General features: G+C 48.2%; 1 protein-coding gene across 3 annotated transcripts in view; it reads right to left on the reverse strand.

Moving 5' to 3' along the window:
* Positions 1–14,641, reverse strand: part of DAG1 (dystroglycan 1) — a 48,314-nt gene extending 33,673 nt beyond the window's left edge. Inside the window, exon 1 of one of the 3 annotated variants that reach the window (XM_015641226.3) lies at positions 14,621–14,641. The gene's annotated coding sequence lies outside the window, so the exon portion shown is untranslated. Of the gene's footprint in view, positions 1–9,151; positions 9,221–12,124; positions 12,203–14,620 lie in introns of those variants that run through there. The other 2 variants (XM_015641225.3, XM_015641224.3) reach the window with 2 other exon arrangements.
* Between the last annotated feature and the right edge of the window lie 149 nt (positions 14,642–14,790).

Here is a 14,790-nt window from a genome sequence, read left to right on the forward strand (position 1 = left end):
ATATTTTCTATAAATAAATATTTTAAACCACTTTGTTTCAAAAATTATTATATTAGTCAAGTGCAGTGCAGTGTTCCACATTTTAGACCTGTAGGCTGCCAGGCAAAATTGCTGCTGATTTTTTAAAATGTGCTGTGCTACCTAGGGTATCACTTTAAGGTCTTCTTCAGGTACTTTTCTGCAAACACATTTATTCTGTATTATAACATCAGGTCTCTACCAATACATCAAAACCTGTGGATTAAAACATCTTTATTCACAAACCAATAAAAACAGGTTTATTTTCAAATCTACCTTTTCCCCCCTCCCCATTTTTACAGGCCAATAAGCAAAAGAAAATACACCAGTAACTCTGCATGTAAAGTAACTCTCTAAAGAACTAGGTATTTTTGTCATTGACAAAACCACACTACGTTCCACTGGCAGCAATTTCTGGGAGCTCCATTTGAGCAGTGAGCAGGGCTGCCAGGACTCAAGTACTGCACGTAACAAGCCAACTACACTGCAGACATGCCAAAGCTCCCCAAAGGCCCTGCTCCTCTAAAAACGTGGCAAAGAAGCATTGTACAGGGAAAATGGATCACCCCATCTCCTAACCTGGGTATCCTGTCTGTACACAGACCTCAACCCATGCACTCCAGCCCAAACACACTGAATTCACAGGGATATTGAGCCCTCCTGCAGAAGGGAAAACCCAGACACAGCCGTTGTGCTTTTGGAAGGCACTAAGCATAGCAAACTGCAGAGTATGGCTAAGGGCAGATCCTGCTCCCCAGCACCCATCCCATTACAAATACAGGTCCTTGAGCACCAGATACCAACAAAACACAGCTTAACCTTCAGAGCACAGACTTCCACTGGCGCTTTACAATACACAAATATTAATATTGACAAATAAATTCAGGCCTGCTTAATCCAAAACACACAGTGCTGTGGCCAAGCTTGTGTTTTGTTTGGAGAACAGACCAGACACTCCGAGCCTGGCTGCCTTACCTATTTTTGAAAGCCAGACTTAAGTCAACCCAACAGATAACAACCAAGCTGAAAGCCCAATCCTCATCACGAACCCCTCCTGCTCATCAAGCTCTTGAAACTGAGGGGGGAAAACACCTCCAGGGTACTGCAGTTATCTCCATCAGTGCTGTGGGTAGCTGGGGAGAACACATGCCTGCCAGGCCAGATACCTGGGGCAGGTAAGTGCCTGCCAGTGTTCCTCACCACTATCAGCTAAATCAGCTTAGAGTAACTCTGTGACTGCTCAGCAGAACAGGGCTACATGACCCCTCTATCTCCTTTTCCATCCTTGCAGCTTAGGCTGTAAATTCTTCAGAGACAGCTGTATGCAGGAGGTCCTGATGGAGCACTGCTGGCCATGGCTAACTGGGACCTCTGCAGCACTTCCAACAGCTCCAGGGTAAGCCTAAAAGCTGTGAAAAATGTTAATTTCCTGCACTGGTATGCAGGCTGTACCTAAGAAACTGCTTAATTGGACACGGGGAGAGGAATCAAGGCTGAAGTGCAGTGATTTGCATTAGGGATTTCTGTCTTTGGTGTATGGTAGCCAACACACACCACGTAATTGTAGGGGAGCTTTGGGGTGTGGAGACTTGTGAAGCCACTGAGGTGACACCTCAGAGATGAAACTTCCTGTGTAGCACAAACACCACGTTTGGGTATGGATGCAGCAGAGTTTAAAGTCATGAGATGAAAGAAAGCAGGGCTGTTACTTGGGAAGGTGGGCAGAGAAAGGGAGGGACATGGGCAAGGAAGAGATGGGCTCTGGAATAGGAAAAAACTGACAACAAGGTGTAAGATAGAGAAAACAAGGTATAAGATAGAGGACAACATTCCTGTTATAGGAGCAGGGGCACCTACAGAACTATGATCCCAAAGAACAGACTGAACCCCCCAGGGAATGCCCCAGACAACCTGCTGGACTCTCCATCTGGTCTGTGGCCAAAAGACTTGCTGTGGGAGGGCAAAGTGGGGTGGACTTGCACACTAACACAGAGTGCTGTGGGTGGGAAGGGTGACACATCTGCCACTCAGAAGTGGTGCCATTTGTCAGATTGAGCAGTAATAATTATGAGCTTTAGAATACTAAGTGTGCAAAATGCTCTAACTGGAAAATTAGTACCAGTGCTGTTTATCAGCAAATCAATTAAACAGTCAATAATTCCACTGGCTTCTTGGTGGAGTGTTGCTTTTTAATAAACACTGCAGCCCCTGGGATCAGCTGCAGCTCCAGCCTGCACCCCAAAGGGGCTCAGCAGGATCCCCCAGCCCAGAGGCTGGGGCTGGCTGCTGACCAGGCACCTCAGTGGCGAGGTTAAGCCTGTGTGGGCAGAGACAATCTGGGCTGCTTGTGTTACACATTTGCACAACAGTGACCCATCACTGAACACCATGGAGTGAACACACCACTGGCCACACTTTTAATTACTTCTAATAATAAACTGGGATAAAGAGCTTAGAAGTTGGAAGTGCCTGTGCAAAGCACACCTGCAATTAAAGGTGCACTCCTCAACCACACCACGTCAGCAGGAGCAGAGAGTTGGCCATGCAGGGACAGGGATGGGGGCCTCCATGCATCCTCCCACTCTTTGAGCTGGACTGACCTAAATCCTTCCCTTTTCAGACTCTGGTGGCAGGAGGAAAATGAGCTGGTCTCATTAATTTCACCTCCCGCTGCCTGGTGAACTTGTCTGCAGCAAAAAAAAAAAAAAAATTAAATTCAAAGCTATGCTGGCGACCTGGCAACTCAAAACCTTCTGTGGAGCAGGAGGCACAAATGACCTGCTGCAGCATTGCTCACCTCACAGCCAAATTCTGCTCTCACCCCCAGAACTCCTCAAGTGATTCAGCTGTGGACTTTTTACAGATGCAGTTAGGACACCCAGCAAGGGAACTGTTCCTTTGCAGGGCAGTTGATGCAATAGAAGGGCACGTAGTCCATGGACAGCTGGTGGCTCAGAAAAGACTTCTCTGGTATGCAGCAGACCCCAGACTGGCACACTGCACAACACAGGAGACTCCTCCCTGCAGCTTCCTCAGAGCCTCACTGGAGCCAAGTACACCGGGGCACCCTGTTTTCCTGTGATTTCCAGAGTTCAAGTTGATTTTTTAATCTGACAGTAACAGTAGAAGACTATAAAAAACCCCACAGTGGCCTGAGCAGCTCCGGAGTCTAAAATAAACATGCCAAGCCCTATTTGTGATGGAGTAAAAATAGCTTGTTTCTCATACCTTCCCAGGACCTCTGCTTCGTACACAAAAGCTTCACAGGTTAACTACAAAAATATCAGATGTGCAAGGAATGGCTTGATTTGAGCTTTGCACTGTTTGAGGAGTTCAGAAAACCACCCTGGCCCCGCAGCAAGGGGATGAACCCTCAAAGCTCATCTCCTGCCCAGGGCTAAAGGCCAGGCGCTGCCAATTCCCTTTAATAGAAACCACTGTCCTTCTGGAGGAAAAAAATCCAAACAAAAAAATCCACAAACGTCACTGGGATTACATCTTGTGCTCTTTCTTGGCTGGATACTTTTAAAATGACACTTATTCCAAAGAGCACTAACTATAAAACCTAGTGCAGAGCTGTGCTGCAGCCGAGATGGGCTCCCTGGGAAGCAGAGAGAGCACAATCAGTGTCTGCATCAAAAGGAGAAGACAGACTGGGGCTGGTCTGTCTCATCATAAGAAACATCACTTCATAGCGAGGTTTGCTAAATTAACTTTTTTTTCCAGGGCCTAAATGTATCTCACCTGGCACCTGTGATGCTCCTGAAGAGAACAGAAAAACAAGAGCTGGGAGGGAAGCTCGGCAGGAAAGCCGTCACGACGCCGAGTTTAATCATTACATCATTTCTAATGACAGCTCCGCCGGACCCACAAGTGAGCACCAACCTATTTATGACTTGGGCTTAAAAAAAGGGCCAGAATTTGCAATGCATCTGAAGCCTGCTGGTATTTTTACAGGCACTAAAAGGCACCCAGGGAAAAGGCCAGGCGTGCACGTCCCCAGCCCTGGGCCAGGCTTGCAGGAGCCACCAGCTCCAGGAGCCTTCTGAGAAACAGCCGGCACATCTCCCTACAAGGCAGTCCTGGCAGGGGCACATGCAGCTGTCCATTTGCCTCCATCCAGCAGCACACCCAGCCTTCAAGCCAGCCCAGACAACACAAGGCAAGGCACTGGTTCTGTGGGACACCCAGGGAGCATCTTCACCAGCCACACCCACCACCGACCACCCTGCTCTTGTCACTGCTAAAATTTATCTCCAGAAATCTGGGCGCAAATTGAGGAGGCATAAATTAAGCAGCAGTCTGGAGCTTTGGGTGAGATGCAGAGGCACCTCCAAAGAGCTCTTAGCATAGCTCATTTTAAGTGAGAGGGACAAGGAAAACGAATTTTCTTGCTAAATACTCATTTAGTTTTGCAGGTCACACTGAAAATCTCAACATTTATACTTTAGATTATGTTCTTAACCATGTCCACATCATATTGAAGGCCAGCATCTAGTGAGATCTGATCACAGGTCCCTGAAGGTTCTACCTCTTGATGAAAGTCACTTTTGCACCTTGTCTTGAGTCAAAGGCTCCAAGAGATGGAAAAGACTGTCTCCCCTCAGTTATTTCTTTCCATTATTTAGCACTCTAGCAAGTAAACAAGGAAAACCACACACCTTTCCCAGGTTTTACATTGTCTGGCTGCCTCCTCCTCTATGAAAGACACAGACTTTCATAATTTATGGTCAAAACTGTTTCAGAGAACCAGGAGAGCGACTTGCAGCTTTCCAGCCCTCTTGTACCACCTGCCTACACACTGTCACTGAATGGTCACCTCACCAGATGCTCCAAGGTAAAAATCACAGTTTATTTTATATGAGTATTTGGTGTTAGCTGTTACATAAACATTGCTGCTTTTAGAGGAGGCTTCTCTCAAGCCTCTTGCTCTCCTCATTTGCCATTGCTTCCCTTTCTTTTCAGCTTATTCTGAGAGGTCAGGACTCCTGGAAAAAACGTCCTTTGTATCTAGTAGGCAGTGGTATGACAGCCCAGCCACCAAATATCTGAAACACCAGTAACCTCACCCACATGTGCACCCCAGGATGTCAGCTCATACTTCCACCCTCCAATGCACTGCATCATGCTTCCTTCCTACACCGGTGAACTTTTCCTCCCATTCAGTGGCCCACAAAGACCTCAAGGGATCATACAACATGGGGCCTGCAAGCTGTATGCATCCTCCCATGCTGGCAAAGTCTTGGAAAATCTGTAGAGAAAGGAATGGCTGAGCTTTCTCCCTGCCTCCTCCTCACAGGGCAGATGTACCCTGGCCCGCTTGAAGACCCACAGCAGCATCACTGGCAGCCACATCATCATTTTAATAATTGTAACTGCCCAAGGAAGCATTTCCACCTCTCCCATCCCACTCCTCTCTTCCTTTGTGCTGGTACAAGAGTTACAGAGCAGAGAAGTGGATGTGAGAAATGACACACATTAAAGGAATGCAACAAGAGACAAACAAGAGGCCAGTTTCCATCTGGCTCAGTTTCCAGGCTGGATGTGGGGTCTGCAGGACCACTTCTCCTCTTCACCAGCACAAGGGAAGGGCAGGACTTCTGCCAGCAGCACCTCAAACCAACTGAGAAGCTGAGCACACCAAGTCTGGACCCTGCAACAAACTGTACTGGGCAAGAGCACTGCACAAAGACACCAAGGAAAACCCAGACAATTCCAAAGATAAAGAGACATTAAACTGGGTTCAGCTGGACATCTCCCATTCATTTCCCACTATTGTCCTAACCAGCATCTAAGCAGCACACACTGAGAGCTATGGTCACCTCCCACAGCCAGCTGCATCCTGGTAGCAGGCAGAGCAATTCCCTTACAGCAGAAGGCTCCAACTGGATCTATTCCACATTAATAGTCCGCTCGAGCACTCCTGGGCAAACTGCAGCAAGCAGGCGAGTGACCTGACGCAGGTTTCTTTTCAGCCACTAAGCCACTTTAAAAGACAGCTAAAAATACATGAAATGCTTTTCTCATGTGACTTTTCTAAGTGAGGGACTGCTCTAAAGCCTGCCAACCACAAATGGAATGAGACACCACTGTAGGACCTCTTTTCCTGCACCAACAGCCCCTACACTGACAACCTGTTGAGTCCAAGAGACCAGGTGAAGATAAAAACCTGGAACATTATGCTTGGCAGTATCAGCTCCTGATGTAGCACCATTCTCCCCAAAGGGCCCTGCTTCTGTTCAGAATCCCCAGACGGGGAGCTGCAATGTTTTGCTGTGCTTCTGCTCCAGAAGGATCTTTAACTAGCTACACCCAGAAGACTTCAAATTTATACTCCTCCCCACCAAGCCTGAAATAAAAAATAACTTCTCAGCTCTGCTGACACAGGTAATTCCTCTCCACTGAGGAGGTAAATAGGACAACTGTTTGCCTTTGAAAGTGTTTTGCAAATCAGCTCAGATGGCTGCAGCCACAAAGCCCAAGCAGGAGGACACTGACACTTCAGCTGATCCTCAAGCTCCTTAAGAGTAGATTTACATCATCAAGTTTCCCATCAAGACTCTTCCTGCACTCCCAGACAGGAGCAGAAAAGCTCTTTTGAGATGCAGACCCATGTGCTTACAAGCTTGTGTACATGCCAGTGCCTGCCTTGAACCAGAGCAGTGACACTGGGAAACAAAAGGTGTCTGCTCCTGGATGAGCTCAGGCTGCAGAGCTGAGCCATCTGCTTCTACTGAAGCTGAGGGTGGCTCTTCCTTGCTCCAAACCAGACACCTCGCCGTGTGCCCAGGCAGCTCCAAGCTTTAGCTGACCTTTTCCAGTTGGCACAGCCTACAACTGCTGGTCCCAAACAGGGCTCAGAGTCAGCTGTGCAGAACTCACTAATAATCATCGTCTTAGTCACTGCTTAAAGAAGAATCTCACCCCTAAACACTTGCTTAGAGAGTCAGCTTAGCCAGCCTTAATTCCCATATATGACCAGAAACGAGGACTTCAGCATGTGGAGCAATCTCTCCTGGGCTCCCAGCTGGAGTGACCAAGCCACACACTACACCAGTCCAGAAGACACTCCCAGGGCAGAGCTCTGCACCCAGCCTCGCTCTCCACGATCTCCCTCATGCTGGTGGTGGATTGCCATTCCAGCAGGATGTGAACTGACCAACTCACCACAAAACACAGGTACGTGTGGACAAGGTGTGCCTTCAGAATTGCCCCTATATGCAGCATCTTGACTTCATTTTAACTTCAGAAAAAATCAAACCCTAAATCTCACTGCCTCCTCTGTTCTTTGCCTTTCTTTGTGGTGCAGGGGAGAAGCTGCCTCAAAGGATTTCCTGAAGCATCATATCAAGGCAAAGGTTTTGAACCAGCATGTGAACAGACTGTAAGAAATCCATAAAAAGTGCCAAGAGGCTTACCTGGAGTCAGCAGGATTAAGCTCCCTATACAAAGTTATGCACCTCCAGAGGAGGCTTTAGGAGCCTGCCATTCAGGGAAGAGAGAAAGGCTGGAGGCTGCTGAGCTGGGTCACGCTGGAGCAAAGCGCACAGCACCAGGATGCAGCGCAGAGGTCTGCAGGAAACAGCTTCTTCCTGTGACAGCAGGACAGTACCACGACCCCTCTCCCCTGGGATACCCACAGGCCAGGCACAGCTGACTGCCAGACCAGGCTGAGCTCACACAGCCACGTCCAGTCACCGAGGTGCCGGCCAAAGGCGCACGGCCCTTCCTATCCCGGCAGGACCCGGCTCCAGCAGGGAAAGCAGGAGGCAGAGACGAGCAGCACTTGCACCACTCCCACCTGACCCAATGGCTAAAAGATTGGAGGAGCTTTGGTGGAGCAGCACAGTACAAAGAGGGGGGTCAGCATTCCAGTTTTCAGGAATAATGGGTGTGCAGTGCAATGGTACCGGTGCTGGACGCTGGTTTGAGGGGAGGGTGGTGACTGAACCACATCACAGGCTCCAACAGCAGGAGCTCATCCACCTCTGAGGCTTTAAGAAAACCTTCTCACGCCCAAATTAGCCATGGTAATCACGGAGTGCTTCCTTCTGCCATGCTCAGCACACAGAACTGCACACAACTTTTATCCTGGCTTATCACCATTACTGCACAGGGGAGCACCGCTGCCTTCTCAAAGCTTTAACTCCTCAATATACAATTTTATATCATTGCCAGTAGCAAGTGAAGCCCTTTTTCACGTTAACTTTGACTACAAAGTTTTCATGAGGCTGTAAAGCCCTATTCCAACACTTTTCTTAAAGTTTAGTGCAAAGGATTCATGGGCTTTGTGTGCAGTACTGTTACAACATGTTACTTTAGTTTTCTCTGAACATTTCTGAAGATTAGTATTTATCTCAGCAATTGTCATTCTCAGATCAAATTTCTTACCTCCCTAGAGGCTGACCCCTCTATTCAAACAAAATCTTATTCTAAGATGTGATAACTCTTTCTTGAAAGAGCACAAGGCACACTGACAAACACAAAGCACTGGCTTTATAAACACAGAAGCACAAAATTCCCCAGGTAGAGGACACAAAGTTTCACATTTTGGCCACACAGCTCACCATGGAGAAGTGAACTGATTCCATGGAAACACATACAGCACCAGGGCACAGACATTTATGCTAGATTACATGACACTGTCAGTCCAATGACTCAGTATTACTGCCATCAACACACATGTTAATGCCCAGCCTAAAAAACACCCAATCTGACCCAGACACTCATTAAAATAAGTCTGACTGCCCTATTCCTGATGCTCTATCCCACGCAGGATGGGCAGATTTACATTGTGATTGTACAGCAGAACTTGCAGGACCTCTTACACATCCCATAGAACAGCTATTCTGTGCACAAACACCACGCTGCAGAAGCTTTCAATGAACTGAAAGTGAGAATTAATGAACAAATCAATTATATGAGTTGTTTGCACCCATTAAGTTCAGTTGATGCCAGTACCTCTGCAATTATGCTTTCCCATGTCTTAAAGCTTTTGCTGTGGTAGGAGAAAGGAAAGATGCCAAGGAATTTCAGAAGACAGGCAAAGGAGGTCTTGAATTTTAGGAAAAATACTAGAAGATTCTCCCTTGGAACTGGCATAGTCCCACCCTTGTCTCCAGTCAGCCTTTACCTGTATCTGTAGAGACAGAAGTCTGATGTTAGAGAAAAAGACACAGCTATACCGATTCTGTGTAGCTTCCTGGTTGGATCCTATGAAGTTGAATTCAGAGAAGGTTTCAGAAAAACCACCTTTTATCCCCTTAATGTAGGCCCCCAGGCACTATCATAAAAATTCCACTAGAAATATTTCCTTTGGGGTGGGGAAACACCATGCATGGTCTGTCATGCAGGAATCAGCTCCTACAGCACACAGAGCTCACACTCCACAGAGGTCAAGACCTCAGTAGAAAGCCTAAGGGACATGACCAAGGAATCACTGCAGCCTCAAATATGCCTCTCATTCCCCACCTAGAAGCCCACACCTGTGTACAGCCTTCCTGCAGGAATCCAAAGTGCCACAACACAAAGGTCACACCTCACATTTCAGGAATACTTAGAGAAGACCTGATGAAACTTCTTGCTGTAAAGGGAATTCCCAGCTAGAGACCAATACGGAAGAGCTACTTTAGGAAAAAAGTTTATAGGAGAGGCACAGAAGCTATAGTGGAAAAACTGGCAAATATTTCCATTCTGATTAAAGTGGAATCTGTACAGCATCCTGGACTGCTGAATAACCAAACACTGCAGACAGGGATCTTGGTCCCTCTTCACTGAAATTGAAAAGTCCCAAAGAAGCCACGCACACAAGGAAATCCTGGAAGCTCTGGAAAGAGATGTGTTTCCCAAAGAGCCTGGGGGAATCCAGCTGGGGGCAAGAGAAAAGAGGCAAGCAGGGCCAGCCTAGCAAGGACCAGCAGCACACAGTCCCCACATTGCAATCTCAGGTTGTGACAGTGGCACAAGGTTTTCACATCACCTGTCATGATTCAACACTTCAGTGGAAAACCGCTGGTCCGAACTATCACTCAAACTCATCCAAAAATCAATCCCTAGCCCTTGGGACTGATATAAAATTATCAGTATTTGCTACTGGAAACTCTCATCAAAATTACTGAATGCTAATCCCCACCCTTAAGTAACATTCTTCACAGATTAAGCTTTCTGAAGTCAAAATGCACAGTCTAGTTCAAAAAAAGAGAGAAGGCCGTGTGAATTCAGCACACATATCCAGCATTTCTGTGACCTATAACTACAGAGAGTAAACTGAAACCTCTCCTTAACCACTTCTTCACCCCAGAGGAGGGAGGGCAGGAATGCTGCCTGTCAGGTCCCTAACGAGGAGTATCTGTACTGTCAAGTACTGCAGGAAGGGGCTTCTGAGCCAGTTTGCTGGAATGCTCAGAGAAACCAGCACACAAAATATTTTAGAAGCTGCCCATGTAAACCCTCTGCATATCGAGCCCTTCTCAGAAAGTACAGCAGGAAAGACACACACACACCATACCCTTACTTGAAGGTTGCAGTGACGGCAAAAGCGCTGTGGTGAGACCACAACATGAGAAAAGAGAACTCATTAGTGGAAACCTTCACTCAGCTAGAATTTTACAGGTCAGATGAGGCTGTGAGCCTGGTTTTCTAAAGAAAACCCCAACCATAGGACTGGGACAAATTTTATTGCTGTTTCCAAGCCTCGCCCTCTTGCATGTCGAAGTCAGACAGTACTTTGAATCTCACCAAGAATTAGTCTCCAGTTCTAGGGGATACCTGCAGGACAGTGAAACAGGGGAGACAACTCAACCCTGAAAAAGTAAATATCTCTTCTGGCAAAGAGCACCATTACAAAGGGACAACTCTGCTGATCCAATGGCTTCCTGCCTCCAAGGATGGTCCAAAAACCTTCCCTCGCAAAGCCTTGCAAAGTTAATAAAGGGTCAAGCTGAAAAAAACACCAACTTTACACCAAATCAGCAGAAACAACTGGCCAGTCCTTTAGTTCAGCACTACAGCTGGCCCCTGGGAGGAGGCAAGAGGACACAGCTGGAAGCAGAGTAAGAGAAGCGCCCTTTCAAGAGCATCAAACCATGAGGGTGGCTGAGGTGACCACTTGCTCTGATCTAACCACAGGGACCATGCCCACCTCCTCCTACTCCAGGGTGAGCCTAACTTCTTTTCCCCCCTGCAGTGCTGGGCTGTTGACAAACTCCTCCTGGTTGGGGATTTACAAGCTCCTTCCAGGTTAGTAAACTGCAGAAAGTTAACCCAGAGCCAAAACAGGTCAGGCACCACAATGGCATGTCTGGAGTCTGACCTCTCTGCTCCAAAAGCAGTGAGGCTTACCCAGCTCAGCTTTCCCACGCAACCCTCTGCTGCCTCACGCCAGGACAAGCAGGGTGCCACTGGCATGGCCTGACAGTGACACAGCCAGGGGCCACATAGCTGAACACCATTTGTGTTGAGGTTTGGGAGCCACTGTGAGCTCTCCACAGATATATGCAAGGGCCACAGTAAGGAGATGTGGGGACACTTGGTAGCCCTGCAGCCTCCTCTGGCTCTTGGGTCCCACCACATTGTCCAGGGACAGGATCCCAGATGTGGAAGGGTGCAGAGTTTCCAGGGAATCTCCTACGATGCCTCAAGGCTCCAAAAAAACAGCACTGAGGTGACCTTGAGCAGGACATGGCATTCATGGAAACAAGAGGCCCCTGCTGCCTACCCAATTCCAATCAAAGCCACGCCGCTCACCTTGCCCCATCTCCTCCTCCTCACTCACCCAGAGCAGCTCACAAACCAGGCACAAGAGCCAGGGAGCTTTCTGCTGTTCCCCAGGTGACCAGCTCAGGCATTGCACAGGGACAGGGCCTCCCTGGCTGGGGGATTTGGATCATCTCCTTCAGACACTGCTGCATCAGCAGATCAGTTCAGATGCTCATGAAAAAATCCACTGACAAAAACACTGGTAACATCAAACCTATACAATCATATTTCTTGCTGGCAAGCTAAAAATTTATACTAGAAAAGCTGAACCGGAGACAGTTTCAGTCAACAGATAAGCACAGGCAGACAGACAGACAGAAAAAGGCACCAGACTAGGATGTGCACCTACCTAGAGTGTTCACACAGGTTAATACATTAATTTTCCATCCAGCAGCACCTTAGTAGTTTGCTCAAATTCGATCTCACAGAACAAGCCCTAAAAGCACAGGTTCTTCAGGCTGGTATTTTATTTTTCACAGCTTAAACATGGTCACAGTCCTTTGCAAATTGGGTTTAAGGTACAGAGCTCTCAGACTGCACAAACATCCTAAGAACAAACATTTTCAGCATACCAAGAGCTCAGATACACTAGGTCAATCCAACTGTGTTTATTTGTATTTCACCCAAATCACCGCCAAAGTACTCGGAGCTCAAGGAGCAACAGCCTCCCACTGATTCAGCAAGAGACCAGAAGTAATTGGTAGACAGTCTGCAAGCACCACAAAGAATGCCAGAGGCATTTATTTACATGACCCCTGTTTGCCTAAGAAGAATTCAGCGTTTGCATTTTCCTCACTCAAATTAATCATCACTAGACTTAACTCCTCAGTACTATTCCGCAGCTAACAGGAGTAAAGGCACAAGCCACCCAAAATCATCCCCACAAAACTTTTCAGATAGCTGTTACTCACAGAATGAGGCAGACCTTTACTCCATCAGTTGGAGTTCCTCCCCAGGCTGGGGAGGAACAGCACCCACAGCACCCTGCTATCTCTCCAAGCTAATTTGTCTCATTATCTCTCCAAGGAACACAGAAAAGGCAAGGAGACACCATTCCTACTGGTGAGCAACACCACTCCTGCCAGGGCAGAACCATCACACCTCCTCTGCTAGGCTGACAACACACTGCATCTCACAGGTGTGCTGCAGATACTAAAGCATGAAAACTCTCCCAGGATCTAGCTGCTGCAACCACACAGTTCTCTTCTCCCTCAGTCCCCAGCAGGACCCCTGAGTGCAGAGCCCCAAAGCACCTCTCAGGCCTGTCTGCCAGGACACAGCAGGGCTTCCTCCGACACTATCCCCCCGCTGTCAGAGCATGGCTCTGACCAGGAGAGGGAGACCAGAATTCCTCCAGAGCAGCTGCCCGTGCAAGACAAGTCATGGCCAGAGCGTTGGGCCAGCTCTGACCAGGAGCTTCGCGGCTGAAGCTGGCAAAGGGTCCCACTCTACACATCCTCCTTCGTTTCCGAGAGCAGCCGGGCTCAGCACTCCCTGCGCTGGGAGATGAGGAGAACAGAGTGGATAAGTTACCAATGACCAACATTTCTAAAAGCAGACAAGTGCTTGGGGTCAACAAATCCCATACATACAAAACTTAACTGGTACACAGTGAGAGCAGAACACCTTCACTGCTATCAGCCCCATAACTCTTACTGATTCCCCAGGTCTGATGCCAACAATTAAGTACAATTTACTACTCTATTTACACAATGCTTAAAGAAATGGGTAAGTCTAAGCCAGCAGGTACTGTCAGCAACATCACCCAGTTATTGGAGCATTTGTGCCAGCTCCCAAAGAAGTGAGCCTGAACTCCTGCAGCAAGGAGTCGGCGTGACCTGGAATCAGCCAGGCTTTGCTGATTACTCCTCTGAGTAAACAGTGGTGTTCCCAGCACTTCAGCTTGCTCTCAAGCTCCTTCTGTTGGCATACTACCCTATATTTAGGATAGAAGAGTGCAATGACAAGCATCGGGACGAATGAATAAGTGATTTAGGATGCTCAGCATAGCAGCAGAGCCTGTGTGAAGAAACCCAAGAATTAGAAACTCCTAAAGTGAGGAAAGGAATTTGTAAAGCTAAAGGTGGGATGAGACAGCATTCCATTTGGAAAGTTAAATAGCAAGTTTTGTTAAGAACAGTACTTGCAAGGCAAGGGGCATTATTAGTTTACCATGTAACAGCAATGGGTGGTAGAAAGAAGCTCCTGCCTGGAAGTGCTAAGAGAAAATAGGCAAATTCTTAGTTTTTTTAACACAAAAAGATTTTAATCTCATTTTGGACAGCTGTTTTCCCAAGCCTAGGAGCCCAAAGCTCCAGGACCAAGGGAGATACGTCACCGCAGGGAGTGATCGCATACTCTACAGCCAGGTCCCACATCCCCCTGCCCAGACCATTCCCCCTGGGCAGCAGGACCTAGTTCCACTCCAAAAACACACATTTGCCAACTTCAAACCTGTGTCAAAACTCAGTGAATCCAGGCCTGTTGACTTGATGGGCATTGGAAATTTGGGTGAGCCACTTTGTAGCCTGTTGCTTCCAAGAAACCAGGGAGGCCACAAGGAATATCCAGCATTTACACCTTTTAGGGTGGTAGAATCACTAACTTGCCTTTAGTCACCTGCACTGGGGACTAAAGATAAAGTTTGCCTGTAGGTCTGTCCCTCCCAGAACAGCCTCTGCTGTTAGTCACGCTCCCAGTGCCCGGAGCCAAGGTCAGCCCTGGGAAGTGGCGAGGCCCACGGAGTCCCACAGGGGCAGAGCCGAGGAACTGCCCGGGCACTCTGCCTGCGAGAGCCGCCTGTCCCTGAGGAACCCACAACTCCGCCAGCTACCCGGACACTCACCTGCGCTCCCACGGCGCCAGGCCGGTCCCGGTGAGCGGGGAGAGCCCGGGACGCCCACACGGGTTTTGTCACAAGCAGAGCCGGCTGCCACCACCGACAGCACCTCGGCCGCTCCCGGCAGAGCCCCGAGGCTCACCCGGTACAGCTCGGGCCGGCCCTGCCGCTTGAAG

This window comes from Parus major, chromosome 12 (assembly GCF_001522545.3).
Source record: "Parus major isolate Abel chromosome 12, Parus_major1.1, whole genome shotgun sequence".
NCBI lineage: Eukaryota > Metazoa > Chordata > Aves > Passeriformes > Paridae > Parus > Parus major.